The sequence below is a fragment of the Humulus lupulus genome, chromosome X (genome assembly GCF_963169125.1).
Source record: "Humulus lupulus chromosome X, drHumLupu1.1, whole genome shotgun sequence".
NCBI lineage: Eukaryota > Viridiplantae > Streptophyta > Magnoliopsida > Rosales > Cannabaceae > Humulus > Humulus lupulus.
Window position 1 is genome coordinate 197,254,738 of NC_084802.1, and position 20,613 is coordinate 197,275,350.

The window sequence follows — 20,613 nt, forward strand, 5'->3', positions numbered from 1 at the left end:
AATTCTTGCCACATCATCAGCAGCCATTTTTGGGTAAACATTTGCCCCCCAAGTTTACTTTACTGCGACCAGCATAAAGTAAACTTAGGAAACTGACCCTTCGCTTATCCCACCAAATCTGTCAGAGCCGCCCATGCCTTCTTGAAAAAAGGTAACCAATCATGTCCAATTAAGTCTTTTCGGTTTCCCAAAAAAAATTCTAACGGCTATTGCACTTCCCCATACTTTGAAAAAAGTAATTCCATGATTACCTATTTTACGGCGCCACGATCACTATAAATAATACCCCAAGATCACATTTTTACATTTTACCTTTCACTCGCCTTCTCCTCTTCAAGAACTTTAAAGAAATTCAACCTTCAGAGCTCAAAAAACCCAGAAGCTTTCATCACTGATCTAAGGAACTTTCGCTTAGACGTTCAAAACATTCGTGTTCATACTCTAACTTTCATCCAAGTAAGTTTCCCAAATCTTTCAGTCGTTTGAGATGCCATGCAAAACCATTTTATATCTGTTTCGTTTCTGAGCTCTTGAATGTTCTTGGCTGAAACTGCTTTGGGGTAAGTGGGCATATTGATCGATGTTTGATAGGGTAGTGAAATAAAGTTCTATAGGTGATAGGAGTCAGTTTGGTAGTTAAGATTGTAGATTTAGGGCGTCAGTTTTATAGGTGATAGGAGTCCGTTTGGTAGTAAAAATTCGATTTTTAAGCTAGCTGAAAAACTGGGTTTTTCCCGCCTTTTCAGAGTCGAAAAAGTTTTTCCTGAAAAACTTTTCACTTCTGCTTTTTAATCTATCTTCCAAACTGTTCACTTGAAATACAGTGTTTTTTATCATAATGTTGCTAGTTGTATAAAAGCTTAACTTTTATACATGAGCAGCGTTATTCCAACTTTTAAACACAAGGTTTTAGGCCTTAAATTCTCATCTCCCCCTTTTCTGTTCGTAGCTTTTCATGCAAGATTCGTGGGGAGGTGAGAGGCCTATCGACGATGACTTGCTAGCCCAATTGCTCGAGGACGAGGAGCAACCGTCGCTGTTGATACTAGAAATTCCCTTTTCTCGCGTCACCCCAAACACTTCATCGACCCCACTTCAAAATATGGGTCGAGTAAAATCCAAAGCACAGAAAAAGAAACCATCTGCTTCCCCCTTAAATCAGCCTACTCCTCGGGTTGAAACTTCTTCGACCAGTGGTCGGGAAGAAAACACCCCCCACCCTGAAATCCAAACTCAAGCCCAACTTCGAAATGCCATTCAACCAGATGTTGAATGGTACGTTGCCCCTCCTAGCCGAGTAACAGTTAGGATGATTGCAAATTACATTAAGAAATACAGACTTCCTGGGGTGACCCTAGTCCAGCCTACCAAAGACCAACGGGAAAATCTGCTTGGAGGCGCCTTTAGCGCCTAGTCGAGGTATCACATCGAGGCAGGAGCGATCCTGCCTCTCCATCCTTTTTTCCAAGGAGTGGTCAACTATTTTGGGGTCGCTCCTTTCCAAATAACCCCAAACGGGTATAGAATGCTCTCTGCACTCTATATCCTTTATAGCCATAATAAATGGCTTGTCCCCACACCACACGAGGTCAACTATCTGTTTGACCTAAAATCCAACCACAATTAAGAAAACACGGGGTTCTTCCACTTCTGTCACCAGGAAACGTCTCGCACTTTCCTGAGTGATACAACCTTTATATCCAATGTGGGGAAGTACCATCTAGAGTACTTTCTGACTACATACATGGTTGCCAGCAACCTGGCCTTCACCCAAGGAGGTAATATTTTTACTCCCTTGATCGTTTATTTTCCTTTAATTCTTCCTGCATTTCCCTTAAAGATTTAGTGCATTTCAGGCCCATGGCTGCGACCGACTCCCACTCCAGACATGGAAGTCCGATCAACACTCTTGGCCAGCATGACTGACGTAGAGAAAAGCATCTAGCAGCTGCTCACAAAGGCAAACTTAAGGCTGGTCGGGCTTTTGGCACCTCACCAGGATGTGAGGGAGTCAACAGCGGGATGTGTCACCAGTGAGGAGATTCCCGAGCAGCACCCGGACGTGTCGCAACCTCAAAGGAGGAGGACGACTAGAGTGACAATCAGGGAGCCCTCTAGCACCCTGCGAGCTGTCTCTCCCCCTATCCCATTGGGGAAGGGAAAAAAGAAAGCCACCAAACCCTCTGCTCCCATCGACGAGTCTTCCAATGAGAACGGTACTGTTTTCTCATTCTTAGATAGTTTTCCGATTCCCTGTCACTTATTTGACAGGGACGACAACTTTAAGTATACTCCAAACTTAAATTCAGATTTCTTCCAGGCAGTAAGTGAGGGTAAAAATAGTTTAGTAAGTAATGTAGCGACCAGTAGTTGTAGCATGGGTACTTTACTTATAATCTCCTTACTTTCTTTTTTAGTTTCATCTATATATCTTGTCTCACTGCTCATATTGTTTCCTTTTGTGTAGATATGTCGTCTGAAGACGTGTTCGAACATTACAAGGCTGCTGCTGCTTCCTCAGGCAGGAAGAAAGACAGTAAGAGGACTCAGGGGGAGAGCAGCAAAACCGCCTCAAAGAAGGCCTGGACTGAGGGTCCTTCAGCAACAGTTCCTTCAAAGGAAACCACGCCACCTTCCTCTCCACTCGACTAGCCGGCCCCAACGCCACTTTTCGATCAGCATTCCACTCCTCCAGCGCCTTCCAACCAGACACAACGCACTCAGCCTGAAGGCTCCCTGTTCAGCACTGTGGTCAGTTCGGCCAGGGAGAGAATATACAAACTCTCCAAACACAAACGCAGTCAAGAGGCCATCGACGGTACCATCTCTATGGAAACCGACCAAATAATAAATCGAGGGCTGAATGAGATAGTCAGTGTAAGTTGCTTTCTGTTGTTGAGTAATTTACTTTTAATTTTCTGCCATCACCTTATTCTTTTCATCTGGTCGCAGGGTTTGCTAATCATGACTACTGGCTGGCGCCGCGCGGGTGCAATGGTCTCCTAGACCAAAAACTTTGACACCAGGCTCGTTGAGGCAATGAAGGTGCTCGAGGGAAAGAATGCTAACCTTCTCGAGAAAAACACTGAACTGACCAAGTAGAACAGTGAACTACTTGAGAAAAACGCAGAGCTGAATGATGAACTGCTCGAGCAGAAAGCCACGCTGACCGAGGATCTGTTGGAAAGTCGGGCCGCCTTGAAGAAATCCAATGAAGATAAAGAAAAATTTGGGGAGAGTGCCAAACTCAACCACCAACAATCCAAATAGCTTGAGCTCGATCTAATTGTGAGCAGGAAGGAGACGGAGGAGCTGGAAAGGCGCGTGAAGGAGCTTGAGGAAACTGATGCCAAAAACTTGGAGAAGTATAAGGAAGCCACCCACCTTTGCTTCTACGAGTTTTGGAAGCACAATCAGAAGGCCAACTTCAGCTATCTGTCTGAGCGCTTGAGACGGACTCTAATGTCCCAGTGCACCATTCACCTAGAGGAAGAAGAAATGGCTAGAATTCCTGTTTCCCCAAAGATTTCCCTGGCAACAGGGATAGATGGCGCAGACAATGAAGCTGGCGCTACTGTCGACCAGAACACTCCTCAAGACCCTCCAGCCTCGTAGTCTTTTTCCTTTTTTCTTTCTATCTTTTGACTACATGACCTACGGGTCGTGATGTAAAGACAATTACTTTTTTAATTATTAATTTTTATTGCTGCATGGGCAGCCTTTACTTTTAACAAACAATTACAGACTACTCGCGGTGTAAAGGAATTCCTCTAGATATTATAATATTTTCATTTTATCATAACATATGTTCGCATGACCGAACCTAGCATAGTACTTTGGTTTGATTTAACAAAATACAAAATTTTGAAAAATACTCTAAGTACCCTAGCATGCTTTTACTTATTTTGCTCATGTGTTTACATACCTTTCGACATGCTTTGCTTACTAGATGCCTTATATGCCCCCCAAGTGATTGAGGAGCTTTAGGTCCTTGGTCACTTGCCTTGACCATAACCTGTTCGAATACTACTGCTCAGAGCAAAGATTTTAAAACGATAATACAACAAAACAACACACGTAATGAGCAAATACTTGTAATAAATACAATAATTGGCAAGAATGACTGGCTGCGTACAGTCCCTTATATTTTTCATAATAAATGGACAAAAAATGTCTGTACGAGTGATCAATAAGATCTTACACTTATAAGAGACCAGTCACGTAAAATGACCAACCCTTTTTCATAACTTGTAAAAAGTAAAATTAATACAAGTCAATTCTTTAAGAAGAATTGTTTATTGATAGTACTTGCGCAGGTGTTCTCCATTCCAATAGCGAGGAATGAGATCTCCATTTAAGCGGGCAAGTTTATAGGTTCCTAGATGGAGGACTTCTTCAATCTGGTATGGTCCTTCCCAATTAGGTCCGAGTACTACAGCAGCCTGGTCGCGGGTGCTAAGGAAAACTCTTCGAAGTACTAGATCTCTGACATTGAATTTCCTTTCACGCACTTTAGAATTGAAATATCGGGCGACTTTTTGCTGGTAAGCAGTTACTCGGAGTTGGGCTTGCTCACGCTTCTCATCGATTAAATCCAGGGATTCCATCAATAGTTGGCTATTAGAGTCTTGATCGTACGTTATTCTTCGATGTGACGGTAGATCTAACTCAACAGGCGACATAGCCTCATACCCATAAGCCAAGGAAAATGGAGTATGGCATGTTGTTGTTCGGTGGGAAGTTCTGTACGACCAAAGGACTTCAGGCAATTATTCTGGCCATGCTCCCTTAGCTTCTTCAAGTCATTTCTTCAGAGTATCCTTTAGAGTTTTATTGACTGCTTTGACTTGTCCATTTGCTTGGGGATGAGCGACTGAAGAAAAGCTCTTGATAATTCCATGCTGTTCGCAAAAGTCCGCGAACAGATCACTATCAAACTGCGCGCCGTTGTCTGAGACAATTTTCCTTGGCAATCCATAGTGACTTACGATGTTTTTGACCATAAAATCCAGCACTTTCTTGGTCATTATGGTTGCGAGTGGCTCGGCTTCGACCCATTTAGTGAAGTAATCGACAGCAACCACAGCATACTTGACGCCGCCCTTTCCTGTGGGCAGAGATCCAATCAAGTCTATACCCCAGACTGCGAATGGCCACGGGCTTTGCATCTGTTTTAGCTCATTAGGGGCTGCTCATGGAATTTTGCAAAACCTCTGGCATTTGTCGCACCTCCGCACAAATTCCATCGAGTCTTCATTCATTGTTGGCCAGAAGTATCATTGCCTTAGGATCTTTTTTGATAAGCTTTGCCCCCCAGCATGGTCCCCACAAAAGCCTTCGTGAACCTCTTTCATCAATTCCTTGGCCTTCTCTTTCGAAATACACTTGAGGAGTGGCATTGAATATCCCCTTCGGTACAAAATTCCATCGACCAGGATATACCTAGCAGCCTGCCGCTGAAGGGTCCTAGCTTTGTTTCTGTCCGTCGGTAATACGCCTTGCGTCAGATACTCCATGTATGGTGCCATCCATGTATCGGCTGCTTGGATCACCAAAAAGGTCTCCTCTGCTTGGATGCTTGGCACAGACAGCCGTTCAACTAGCATTATGTTCAGAGTATCAGCATCCTTCGCACTTGCTAATTTGGCCAAAGCATCAGCATTTGAATTCTGGTCGCGAGGTACTTGCTGAAGGGTGTACTTCTCAAACTGTGCTAATAGATCCTTCGTTTTGTTTAAGTAAGCAACCATCTTTAAACCTCGAGCCTGGTATTCTCCCATGATCTGATTTACTACCAGCTAAGAGTCACTGTAGATGTCAAGTGCCTTTATGTTCATGTCCCTGGCCAATCGCAACCCAGCGAGCAATGCTTCATACTCAGCCTCGTTGTTAGAAGCAATGAAGTCAAACCTGATTGCGCAGTGAAATCGATGCCCTTCAGGCGTTATCAAAATCACACCTGCTCCTGCGTGATGTTCATTGGAGGAGTCGTGAGTGAACAACTTCCATGAAGGATTTTGGTTTTGAGGCTCAGGTTCTTAAGATGCTTCTGGTTGCTCGCTATCTGGAAGCCCAGTGAACTCTGCAATGAAGTCAGCTAGGGCTTGCCCTTTTATTGCTACTCGTGGCAAGTAAGAGATATCAAACTGCCTAAGTTCGACCGCCCATTTCAATAATTTTCCTGCGACTTCTGGCTTCTGCAGAACTTGCCGTAGAGGCTGATCGGTCAAAATCGTGATTGGGTGAGCTTGGAAGTATGGCCGCAACTTTCTGGAGGCAGATTAAGCAATAGGCTAATTTTTCAATAGGTGGATACCACAACTCCGCTCTAATTATCCATTTGCTTACATAATAAACAGCCTTCTGCACACCTTCTTCTTCTCTTACTAAGACAGCACTAGCAGCGTATTCTGTGATCGCCAAGTAGATGAACAAAGTTTCTTTATCAATCGGCTTTGATAGGACCGGTGGTTGCGACATGTGTGTCTTCAATGCTTGGAAAGCCTGCTCGCACTCCTCTGTCCATTCGAATTTCTTGTTGCCTCTGAGTAGATTAAAAAATGGGACGCATTTGTCCGTCGATTTGGAAATAAATCTACTCAGAGCAGCAATTCTTCCGATTAAGCTTTGAACATCCTTGATCTTTCCTGGCAATTTCATATCGACCAGGGCTTTGATCTTCTCAGGATTGGCCTCAATTCCTCTCGAGTTTACTATAAATCCCAAGAACTTTCCTGATCCTACTCCGAAGGAGCACTTGAGGGGATTCTCTGATATTTGTTCAAGACGTTGAAGCATTCTTGCAAATCCCCTATATGCCCTTCTGCCTTCTTCAACTTAACCAGCATGTCATCGACATATACCTCCATGTTTGTCCCGATCAACTCCTTAAACATGTGGTTGACCAGTCACTGGTAAGTCACACCAGCGTTTTTCAAACCAAAGGGCATTACTTTATAACAGTAAAGCCTTGTGTCAGTCCGAAAGCTAGTGTGATCCTCATCAGGAGGATGCATACTAATCTGATTATACTCGGAGTATGCATCCATGAATGAGAGAATCTCATGCCCTGTCGTGGCATCGACCAGTTGGTCGATCCTAGGGAGTGGGAAACAATCTTTTGGGCAGGCTTTATTAAGGTCTGTGAAATCCACGCACGTTCGCCATTTGTCATTCGGCTTGGGAACTAGTACGGGATTAGAGACCCATGATGGATAAAATGCTACCTTGATGAATCCATTCTCCTTCAATTTCTCGACTTCTTCTTTTAGGGCCTTTGATCTATCTTTGTCGAGCAGCCTCCTTTTCTGTTGTACCGGTGGAAAATTTTTGTCTACGTCCAGAACATGGCTAATGACTGCAGGGTCTATTCCAACCATGTCTTTATGCGACCAAGCAAAGACCTCCTGGTTTTCCTTCAAAAATTCCACTAGTGCTTGTTTTGTTGTTGTCTCTAAGTTTTTACCGACTTTCACAACCCTGGTCGGATTTTCTTCATCGAGTTGGACCTCCTCAGGTCCTCAATAGGTCCAATCACTTCATCAAAATCCCCAAAGCGAGGATCTAAATCTTTGTCCTCACTTTGGGCAATGCCCTATTTGGTGACATCATCACCTGATTGGGCTTTCACATCAACTGCCATTTACAACTCTTTTCCGGCAACTTCCCTCGATATACCTTTCTTCGCCTTAGTTATTGAGGTGTTGTAGTATTCCCTCGCTTCCCGCTGATTTCCCAATACGCACCCTATCCCTGCGTCAGTTGGGAATTTCATGGCCAGGTGCCATATCGAGGTAACGACTCGTAGGTCGACCAAAATTGGCCTCCCAATTACAACATTATATGCCGAAGGACAATAAACTACTATGAAAGTAGTGAGTAATGTCCTGTTAGCAGGTGCAGTACTTGCTGTAACTGGAAGCCTAATCGACCCAGTTGGGGCGAACCCTTCGCCAGAAAAACCATAGATGGTTTGGTTGCATGGCTTCAAATCTTTAACGAACAACTTCATTCTTTCCAACGAGGACTTGTATAGGATGTTGACTGAGCTTCCTGTATCGACCAACACCCTATTTACCATCATGTTGGCAATTTGCACGTCAACAACCAGCAAATCAGAGTATGAGAATCGTACGTGCTGGGCATCGTCCTCAGAGAAGGTTATCAATTCCTCCTCTGTTCGAGCCTTCTTTGGTGCTCGATCCTCCACACTCATCATCTCGATGTCCTGGTCGTGGCGTAGGGTTCGAGCATATCATTCCCTTGCCTTCCCACTGTCCCCTGCAAGGTGTGGACCGCCGCAGATGGTGAGTAAAGTGCCTGCCACAGGAGCTGGCTGTAAAGGTGGCGAGCGTTGGTGTGCAGGCGCCTGCTTGTTGCCACCTTGAGCCTCTCGCTGAGATCTCCTGCGGCTCGCACATATCTCCTTAGATGTCCCTGCTTGATTAGGAACTCAATTTCGTCCTTCAATTGGTTACACTCATTAGTGTCATGTCCGTAGTCGTTATGAAAATGACATAATTTTGTGGTATCTCTCTTGGAGATATCCTTCCTTATAGGTGCAAGTCGCTTATAAGGAGTACTAGGGCTGGTCACCTGATAGACCTCTGCTCGACTTTCGACAAGGGTCGTGTAGTTGGTGAATCTCAGCTCGTATCTATTATCTTTGTGGTGTTTATTCTCATAAGCTGAGGGCTCATTGCTCGCCTGCTTTCCACCATTCCTGCCATTTCCGTTCCCGTTGCCATTGGGTTTCTCTGACCCGTTGGTGGCCTTGGCGGGTTCTTCCTTTGGTCCCTTATCCTTTGTTGGCGATTTCCCTTCATTGGAAATCGCGTCCTCGAGCTTGATATATCGATCAGCTCGATCCAAAAACTCCTGGGTACTTTTTACCCCATTCTTTCTTAGGCTACTCCAAAGGGGAGAATTTCGTCTAACCCCAATAGTTAGGGTCATCATTTTGCCTTCGTCGCCCACTGTCTTGGTTCCAGCCGCTGCTCGCATAAAGCGCTAGACATACTCCTTCAAGGGCTCTCCCTCCTTCTGGCGTGTCTCGACCAGTTGGTTAGCCTCTGTGGGGTGTACGCGACCCGCATAGAATTGTCCGTAAAACTCCTTCACGAACATTTCCCAGGATACTATACTTGCAGGAGGGAACTTAAAGAACCACTCCTGGGCAGTGTCAGAAAGTGTAGCAGGGAAGATCCTGCAGCGGGCGTCTTTTGACACTTTCTGTATATCCATTTGTATCTCAAATTAGTTTACATGAGATACTGGGTCTCCATACCCATCAAAGTTTGGCAGTGTTGGCATTTTGAATTTACTGGGGGTTCTGCCACAAAAATTCTATGCACAAACGGAGTGCCCCTCCTTCGATCGTACTTTATGTGGGAAGTTTGACCCCCGACCAGCTGTTGTACTACCTAGTTCAGAGCATCAATCTGAGCCTGAACCGCTTCTGGGATCGCTGGGGCGACCAGTGTTGGAGGAGTGTACTCATCGTGCCTCTCACGATGGTCATTGAGTATGTCCCTTAAATCATCATCCATGCGTCTCTGCTCGCTAACTCCTAGCCGATCAAAGACGTTATGCCTAGGTTTCACCCCAGCGTTATGGCTTGCTGGCCTATTTTCTCCAGGTGGGGGGCTTCTGTCTCCACCTCTTTCCTCATTCCTCCGACCATCATTTCCTCTGTCAAAATCGGCTTCATTATAGTCATGGCCATCCCTAACCTGTGGCCGACTTCGGCGTGATCGACTGTTCACGCTATTTCCTCCTCGGGCTGGTATTTCCCGAGCGTCAGGGGGAGGCCTGCGCTGGTTTTTGGGTCCCCGTGCATTATTATGTCGTGGGGGGCCCTTGACCGCAGAGCCTGACTTGTTGTTCCTTCTGTTAGCAGAAGGACGCTGCCCCCTGCTCGGCGGATTTGGCTATTCGTCCCCTGGGCGTTTAAGGCTGCGGGGCGGTTGCCCGACCCTATTCTGCCTCTGGCACTGGGGATTGCCTCGACGAGCTTGAGATGTAGGCTGCTGCACAGGATCCCGAATTGGGACATCATCCTGAGCCACAGGTGGCTGCTCCGGCCTCTGGGGGCTTACTGGCTGGAGTGGAGGACTTGGATTGGAAGCCCGCTATGGTGGCGCACTCGGTGGCTAATCCGGCTGAGAGGCCGGCGTAGCTTGTCCTTGAGCCAATTGAATGGCTGCTTCGATAGTGGCCATGACATCCCTCTGCCGACGGTCCATGTCCACCTGCCGCTCACTCAGCTCCTAGCGTTGACGTTCAATTTCTCTCTGCTACAACGCCATTGTCTCCGCTGCATTCTCCTGATTGGCCCTCAGATTGGCCAACTCATCCTGCAACACCCCCAGTGTTGCCCTCAGTGTTTCCGTATCGAACTCCTCCTCTTCAAACTCTAAATGTGGTTCATTCTCCACCACATTTGGAGGAGGAGGTTGAGATGATGCAGTGCCAGCGGCTGTCCAGCTCTCTTAGATGTCTTTGCCATTAGATTTTCTTACAACTTCTTGATCATTCTCTCAAATTTTGACCCTCGATTTGGACAACGACACAGATTCAAGAATACAACAAGAAATGAGATAATAATCAAGAGTTTAATCTAAGGGTAAAGAATAGACATAGACGATTTATAGTGGTTCAGCCCCAATAAATGGTAATGACCTACGTCCACTTAGTGCTATTATTAATATTGAATCCTAATGCCGTGATCAAACAACTAAGGTTCTTGAGTTTCACAAACCTTGGGAGAATTACAACAAGACGATGGATAATCATACTGCATGTTCTTTCTCTCAGTATTCAGGAAAAAGATTCAAAGGTCAAAAGCCCTTTCCTTGAGCTATTTCATGCATATTTATAGGCTCAAGGGGGGGTTACATGAGCCAATGGGCCTTAACTATCCTTAATATCCGTGTATCAAGGCAATAAAGAAGAAATAATCAACGTAGTTATTACAAGATTACAATCTTTTAAAGAAATAAACCGAATCATACGACCAGCCTGGTCGTATCTAATTGTGAGGTTTGACGAAGCAATGTGTAGCTAGTCGATAATCGAACAACATCTCCTTCTTTCGACTTTGCCACGTGTCAACCACGTGTGAGAAATCCTTGCCACATCATCAGTAGTCATTTTTGGGTAAATAGATTATAATTTTTCTACGTGCCAAAAACAAAGACGCCTCTACTAGTGGGGGCAAAAGGCATGCCCTCACTGTAGTCGTCCCCATATATATTTATAAGATTTATTATTTTAGAATGGTATATATTAAATGTATAAATGTGTATATTATTCATATTATTATTATTTATTATGTAAGATTATTTTTATTTATTATTCATTTTTGTTAATTTATTTAAAAATATTTACAAAAGTTTAATGATAATTTTTTTTATTCTATTATTGTAATGCCTTACTAATTAGGGTCTATTACCAAGTGTGTTTAAAATTAGTGTTGGACTCGCTAAACGAGTCATTTGGACTAAAAAAACTCAGCACCACAAAATATGTACACATCACCGCTATCGTTCTCTAACTCATGGCTAGCCAAGCTTCTCCTTACCCTTACCTGCACCACAAAGCACCCGTGAGCCAAAAGACTCAGCAAGAAAACATATTTAGAAGTTCGCAAACTATAACAACATGCTTAACAGTAATAGCTGGAACTAAGCATACACACTGTATAGGTGAGTGACCATAGGGTCACACAAGTGCGTGTCGCACTCCCTTTTGTTCATATGGCATCTAAGCCAGTCAAGTGTATAAGGCACTCCTAGGGCAGCCTAGCCATAAGGGCCTGCACTCAATGCAGATAACGCCGATCACGGCTTATAAGCTGAGCCTTACGGACCTTCGACTTATAAGTCAAGCCCTGGGAACCCTCAACTTATAAGTTGAGCCCCCTTTTAACCAGAAATACCCTTGACTAGTAGGTCAAGCTTTAATCAGATACAACAAACAGATTCTTTGTTAATAAGCCAAGCTTCCTAGCCAGAATAAACGTCCACATAATACATTCATCATACATGCAGATACAATGCACTACAGTATACTAAGTAGGTATGCACAAACACAATTATAATCATGCTCATTAGCTGGGCCCGAGCCCTAATCACATTACATTTAACAATCGATCAAGCCCCAATCATATTACATTAATAGCTGGGCCAAGCCCCAATCATACATTTCACGTATCGGGTGCAGTTTTCTTACCTCGATCCTTGTGCAAAGAATGAAATGACCTTGAGCGCTGATCCTGACTCGAGCCTAGCGAAAACCCTTAATTTCTTCTGCCCCAATCCGAACTCTGGCTGGAATCCTTTAGTTTTGTAGTTCTAAACTCCTCAACAAGCTCAATTTCCCTTCAATTCCTTTCAAGATTTCACTTGGGTCTAGCTTGAAAATCCCCTTGAGTGAGCTCCCAAAATGCTTCAACAATTAGAGAATAGGATGAGGGAATAAACGTGTAAGACCCTTTCCCAAAGGCTATTGCTAGTTGACCAACCCAAGTGGTCAAATGACCATTATGCTCCTCGCCCCTTATTATCTTAAAAGTTACCCTCAAGGGCAAATTAGTCATTTGGCATAATTCCCGCTAACCTCAAATTATCTCATACAATCCAAAATAATCTATCAAACCAAGATATCCATCGATAAATTCCTGTTACTCTATAATTTATGGTAATTTACCAAATTACCAAAATACCCCTAAGCTTACCCCGAGCCGGGTATTTTACCCTGTTGTGACTTTTTCGCTAACCAGATCTATAGGATCACCTCATGCCGAGTAACTCAAATATATCCACATAATAATGTGGTCGTAATCATATAACACACATATTTACAATTATACCCTCTTCGGGTCAAAATTATGAAAATGCCCTTCTAATAAGAAGCGGGCCCACATGCAATTTAATACACCTAAACATGCAAGCATAATCATATCATAATACAATTCACACAATAACATGCTCATAAGACACAAGCACTCTATTAATTCAATTATTGCCTCCCAACCCCCTAATCTAGGCACTAAGCCATATTAGGGAATTTGGGTCGTTACAATTATCCCCTCCTTACAGGAATTTCATTCTCGAAATTTTACCTGAACTGCTCGGGATACTGGTCTCGCATAGTTGACTCCAACTCCCAGGTTGCCTCCTCGACCTTGTTGTTCCTCCATAACACCTTAACTAGAGCTATGGTTTTGTTCCTCAGGACCTTGTCCTTCCTGTCTAATATCTGGATTGGCTGCTCCTCAAAGGATAAGTCTGTCTGCAGCTCTAGATCTTCATTGCTCAGTACGTGAGTCTCATCAAATACATACTTCCACAACATCAAAATATGAAACACATTGTGCACTGCCGACAATGCCGGAGGTAATGCCAATCTATAGGCTACTTGATCGATCATTTCCCAGATCTCAAAAGGTCCTAAAAATCTAGGGCTCAGCTTGCCCTTCTTCCCAAACCTTCTCACCCCCTTTAGTGGTGAGACTCTATGGAAGACATAGTCTCCCACCTGGAACTCCACACTCCTGCGCTTCGGATCTGCATAACTCTTCTGTCTACTTTGTGATGCGAGCATCCAAGCTCTAATCTTCTCGATAGCCTCATTGCTTCTCTGAACTGCCTCAGGACCCAAGTATCTACGTTCACCCATCTCATCCCAATGAATAGGTGATCTGCATTTCCTTCCATACAACATCTCATAAGGTGCCACTCCTATAGTCGCCTGGTAGTTGTTGTTGTAGGAAAACTCTACCAGAGGCAAATATTTACTTCAGGACCCCTCAAAGTCCAGTACACATGCTCTTAGCATGTCCTCCAATATCTGGATGGTCCTCTCAGACTGACCATCGGTCTGAGGATGATAAGTTGTACTAAACTTCAACTGCGTACCCATCACCTTCTGCAAACTTCCCCAAAACTTGGAAGTAAATGTGGGGTCCCGATTTGACACGAACGACCTCGGAGTTCCATGAAGACGTAGTATCTCTCTCACATAGAGCTTCGCATACTGATCAACTGTATAAGTCATCCTCACTGGTAGAAAGTGAGCTGATTTGATGTATCTGTCTACAATCACCCACACTGAATCGTGCTAGCCCACCGTCCTGGGCAATCCCACCACAAAATCCATTGTGATGTCTTCCCATTTCCACTTTGGGATGTCCAAGGGCTGTAGTAGCCCTGCTGGTCTCTGATGTTCAACCTTGATCTGCTGACACTTCAGACACTTGGCCACATACTCAGTTACGTCCCTCTTCATCACCGACCTCCAATATAAAGTTCTCAGGTCCTAGTACATCTTTGTGGTGCTGGGGTGCAAAGTGTACGGGGTAGTATAAGATTCATCTAGAATCTCCTGTCTGATAACAGTATCCATCGAAACACAGATTCCTCCTTTATATCTTAGCAAACCCGCATTTGATATTGTATAGTCCCTAGCCACTCCAGCTAGGAAGTCCTCTCTAACCCTCACTATTTATGGCTCTTGTAACTGACTCTTCTTTATCCTTTCTAGAAGAGTAGACTGCAGGGTAATATTGGCTAACTGGCCCACTACTAACTCAATCCCTGCTCTGGTCATATCCTCTACCAATTCCTTGGATATCTTCCTCGAACTGTACAACTGCCCTGGACCTCTCTGACTTAAGGCATTTGACACCACGTTGGCTTTCCCTGGATGGTAAAGGATGTCACAGTCATAGTCCTTCACCAGTTCCAACAAACGCCTCTGCCTCATATTCAAATCCTTCTATGTAAAGAAGTATTTGAGGCTCTTGTGGTCAATATATATCTCACACTTCTCTCCATAAAGGTAATGCCTCCATATTTTTAATGCAAAGACCACCGCTGCTAACTCCAGATCATGAGTAGGATACCTCTGCTCATAATCCTTCAACTGGTGTGATGCATAAGCAATAACCCTCTCTGCCTGCATAAGGACACAACTTAATCCTTGTCTCGAAGCATCACAATAAACCATGAACTTCTCCTGATATGTTGGAAGACTCAGGACTGGGGCGGTAATCAAATGCCCCTTCAACTCCTGGAAGCTGTTCTCGCATCTGTCTGACCACGCAAACTTCTGACTCTTGCTTGTCAGTTCTGTCAGTGGGGTAGCTATCCCTGAGAACCCTTCCACAAACTTCCTATAATAACTTGCCAATCCAAGGAAGCTTCTAATCATATTTTAAAAAAAAAATTAAATAAACAAATTAATTTGAAATTCAAAATTCAAATCCCAGTGATAGGGATGTGTGTGTGACGTCACTCACTGTCAAATACAATGAGTGGCATGTGCCACTATTTTCTATCCCTAGTTTTCTCATTTGTTTGATCAAATAATTTTAAGACAAGATATTTATCCCAAAATAAATATCAGTTAATTTAAAATTAACTTTATCTTAAAAAACTATCAGTTTTAAATAATTATCTTATAATAAGATAATAATTAAACTCTCTTAAATATTAATCCAAACATGATTAATATTTATTTTAATATAAAGTTTTTCAAATAAAAACTATATAGTTAATTAATTAATTGATTGATTGATTCACAATTAATCAATTGCCCATAATTATCACATAACTATTGTAGCGAAGACCATTACACTAAGTATTTTAAATAGTGCAAGACTTGCTAATCAAGTCGTTTGGATGTAAACGTGTCACTAAAGTCAACTAACGGATTATGGTTAAAAGATTTTGATCATAAAATAGTTGACTTTCATTAAAAATAAGAGTTGGTACATGGGATCCCAAAAATAATGTTTACAAGGCAATTGCAACCCTTAAAAGTAAATACAACCAAAGCCAACCTAAGTGGAAAAATACAATTTTGGCTCTAGTCCCTGTCAATCCTTCGGTCGTGGCGGTCGAGCAGCTGCTTATGTACACACTGCCCCCAAAGCTCTCTAACTCACGGCTGGCCCAACTTTCCCTTTCCCTTATCTGCACCACATAGCACCCGTGAGCCAATGCTCAATAAGAAAACTTAATTCACATGCACAAATGAACAACATTACATATGTAGTAAACTCAGAATGATCAAGTCAATAATAACATAACATAAGCAACCATCTAGACAATAATAAACAGTTTAATCCAACATGTAACTCCAACTCAACTTTCAGTACAGTTAGTTAAGTGTTGGCGTCCTTAGGCCGAGCCCTCTAGTTATTTAGCTGACCCCCGGCTCGCTTAGGCCGGGCTGCATTCTGCACACTTAACATTAGCCTCGACTCCCTTAGGCCAAACTTTCAGACCAAATATAACAAATAAATAGATTGTTGAACACGCAATTGAAAACAACACGAACAAACATGCCTATCTAGATATTCTCAGACACAGATATATTTACAATCTCATATATATTCATTTATAGGGGGTCTCATCCCCATTCACAACTCAGGTGCAGTTTTCTTACCTTGAGTCCTGAGCTGAAGATGTAGAGCGGTCCCGAGCACGATCCTCAATCCCGAGCCTTAATGGTAACCCTAGTCACAAAGTGTCAATGGATAAATATTAAAACCTAAACCAATTAAAAGATTTAGAATAACATACTAGCCTCTAGGACCCCGAATTCTACTAAACTGGGTAGTAGAATTCTTCCCGAGCACTTACGTTTGAGTTCTCGAGTCCAAAACCCTTATTTGGCTATTTCTCTCAATTAGAGTCGCGGCACGCTACAAGTCAGAGAGCCCCGAGGCTCTCTTCTGGGGGACGCGGGCTGCAGCACGCCTCTACCTGCGTCACGACACCTGGGCAAAAATTCAGAGGCTCCCAGCTTCTTCGCACACACGGGTCGCGGCGCCTGAAGAACAAGGTCGTGACTCAAGTCCAAAACCAAGAAAAACCTACATATTTTCACTACATTTTTCCTCAGCCTAATCCATTAAAATCCAACATAACATGCACAAAAATCAGAATTGAGCCTCTACACCTCAATAGTATACTCAGACCAACACAATCACCTAGAAATCTAACCAAAAATCCTCCTAGGAACTTAAGAAAACCAATTCTAATAGCATAATTTCACCATGAAATCAAGACTTGGACCTTACCTTGATGATGACTCCGACCTTGAGCTGGACCTTAACCAATCCTAGCTTCAATTCTTCAAAAAGAAACTCAACCCTTCCCCTTGAATTCATTAAAACTTCAAATGTCTCCCAAGGCTCTAGAGAGAAAGAGAAACGATAGAGAGCTGAGAGAGAGTGCTATCTTCTTTTCTCTTCTAATTATTTCGCAATTCAGCTAAGTCTATCTTCTAACATCAACAACAAGGTCTAAAGTGCCCCTAAGTGAAAACCTCTCATTTCAATCGCCTCAAGGGAAAAATGGTCATTTGCCCCGCTTCTCGCTAATTCCTCAAGTAGTCCTACAAATTCCCAATTAATCTCGACATACCCAACTAATCACCAAATAATTATCCGTTAACCAATAAATTCCAAATACGCACTAAGTCCCCAAAATACCCCTAGGCTCACTGTAATGTCCTCCTAATCTAGGATCATTACACTGTGTACTTTAAATTGTGTCAAACTTGCTAACCAAGTCATCTGGTTTAAAATGTGTAACTAAGGTTAATGTTAAGGGTTAAAAAAAATTTGGTCAAAAGAACCGGTGACTTTTATTTAAAAAGTTTCATACAGACGTGGGATCCCAAAATATTCCAACCAAACTTTTAAAAGGTATAAATACATCAAAAATTACATTCAGCCGGCCTAAGCGGCAAAAACAGGGCTACAACCCTAGTTCCTCTAAGATATTCCCAACCGTGGTGGTCGAGTAGCCGCATATGACACCTCCACTGAAGCTCTCCAACTCATGGTTGGTCAAGCTTTCCTTTTCCCTTACCTGCACCACAAAGCACCCGTGAGCCAAGGCTCAGCAAGAAAACTCAACATGTGCATAAACAAATACTTATCTAGCACGTCCAACAGTAATAACCTACACATATCATCATTCAGTTACAAACAGGTGGTCATTGGACCAATTTGGGGCCGTTGCCCTACACAATTGACCATAGAGTCAATCTCGGGGCCCTATGCCCAAGATACGTGACCATAGAGTCACCTGGAGCCTTTGCCCTTAGCCTTAAGTAACTAGTCGTAGAGCTAGTCCAGCGTACCTGGCGCTTTAATGTTTCATCGACCATAGGGTCGGTTAATGTAATAACACGTTGCTGGTTCAGGCCTAAGCCTTTCGGCTAGCGCACATCGCGCTATTGCCATCCTTGACTAATGAGTCAAGCCCTGATCCAGGAATACAGACCACAATATAGAAACAGATATGGATAGGCATATCCCAACAAATAAACACACATGCATATTAATCACATAACACCATCGAATAACCATTTTCACAATTCTAATCATACTTATTTAACGGGGCCTTATGCCATAACCATGGAATTCACACAACACTCATAAAGCACTTAAGCAGATATCGACCAACATGTGAAGCAAAAGCTTAAATATAAATGTCCTCTAGGCCCAAGCCTTAGTCAAGATAATTGATAACAGTCGAGCCAAGCCTTAATCACATATAACACGTATTAGGTGTAGTTTTCTTACCTCAGATCCGTATAGGTGTAAAAAAGAACGACTCTCGAGCACGATCTTGGTTCCGAGCCCCTAGCGGTAACCTAGTCACAACCATAAAATAGAATTCCATCAACAACGATCGAATAAAGGCTTCCGAACAGAGTCCTAGCCTCCGGGGCCTCGAGTTCCACTAAACTGGGTAGTGGAATCGATCTTGAGTCCTAAGAAAAAGGTTCCCTTTTAAAACAAACTCACCAAGGCCAAAATGCCCAGGCGGGCCGCGACCTGGTTCAGAGGGTCATGGCGTGCCCCTTCTATCAGCAAGCCCCCTCCTCTTTGTCAAGGGGCACGGGCCGCGACATGCCCTAGCAGGTCGTGGCGCGCTCCCCAAATAGAGACCTCCCAAGGCGCCTAGGCTCAGGATGAGTCGCGACCCTTCAAGAACACAACCATGACTTGCCCCCTCGAACCCAGGAATTCATCCATTTTTAGTAGCCAAATCCACTCCAAAATAACCCAAAATTACCCTAAAGCTATACTTCAAGTACCACAATAGTTCTAACATGTTCCCAGCAACAAAACCCAATAAAAATTCAGTCCTAAAACTCATTAAATCACCAATTCAATTCATAAGCTAGATGGTTCAAGAACACACTAAAGCAGCCATGTAATCACAGAATTTAAAGACAAACCCATGGTCTAGAGCTTACCTCCACTGATGATTAATCCCGCAAACTGCAGCAGAATTAATCCCCCAAATTTAAGCTTCAATTCTCTGATTTCTAGCCCAACAATTCCTTAGTTCCTTAATGGTTTTCTTAGGAAAGCTTTGAGAGCACAAAATTGAAAGAGAAGGAGAGAGAGTCGGTCCAAGCTTCTAAGTGTGTGTTTACTTGTTTTGTTTTTGTCTTTAGTTCCCTAAGTTAAGTGACTTAAGTTAATCCCGAGGCTCGGCGTACCAAAACCGTCCCCGAGGGCAAAATGGTCAAATTCCCCAATATCCCCTCCTAAACTCATTAACTTCAAATATATCTCCAATTATTTATTTCCATTACCCGATAACCCAATTAAATGCCTAATACCTAAAATACCCCTCGACTCGCCCCGAGTTGGGTATTGAGCCTAGTTGTGACTTTCGCTCTAACTTGCTCCCTAGGATCGCCTTGTGTCGAGTATAACCTAAATAAACCCACATAATAATGTGGTCTCACACATATATCACATAAATATACGATTATGCCCGCAATGGGCCAAATTATTAGAATTGCCATTCTGATAAAAAATGGGCCCACATGCATATTTCATATTTCTAAACATACTCAACTAACTATATAATCATATAATCCATATAATTACAATTAAAATACAACAGATAACCACATAATTCCATATATTGCAATCATGGCCCTAAGCCTTATTAAGTAATTTTGGGATGTTACAACTATCCCCTCCTTATAGAAATTTTATCCTCAAAATTTTACATGAACAGCTTGGGATATTGAGCTCGCATATCTGCCTCCAGCTCCCAGGTCGCTTCCTCGACCTTGCTATTCCTCCATAGTACCTTAACTAAAGGTATAGTCTTGTTCCTCAAGACCTTGTCTGTAACGCACTACTACCCAGGGACTATTACACTGTGCATTTTAAACAGTGCTAAACTTGCTAACCGAGTCATTTGGCTATAATCGTGTAACTAAGTGTGATTAACAGTTTAGGGTTAAAATTTTTGGTCAAAGATACAACGTTTCACTAAAACATCTACTGTATACATTGGGATCCCAAAATATATTTTAAAGGTTAATTACATTAAAAGATTTACAACCAGTCGACCTAAGCGGCAAAATAGGGTTTAACCTTAGTTCCTCTTTAAGCCCTCGGCCGTGGTGATCGAGTAGCCGCATATGTACACATCGTCACCTAAGCTCTCCAACTCAAGGATGGTCCAACTTTCTTTTGTCTTTACCTACACTACATAGCTCTCATGAGCCGACGCTCAGCAAGAAATCTTAAACATGCTCATAAGTAGATAATAATATGTC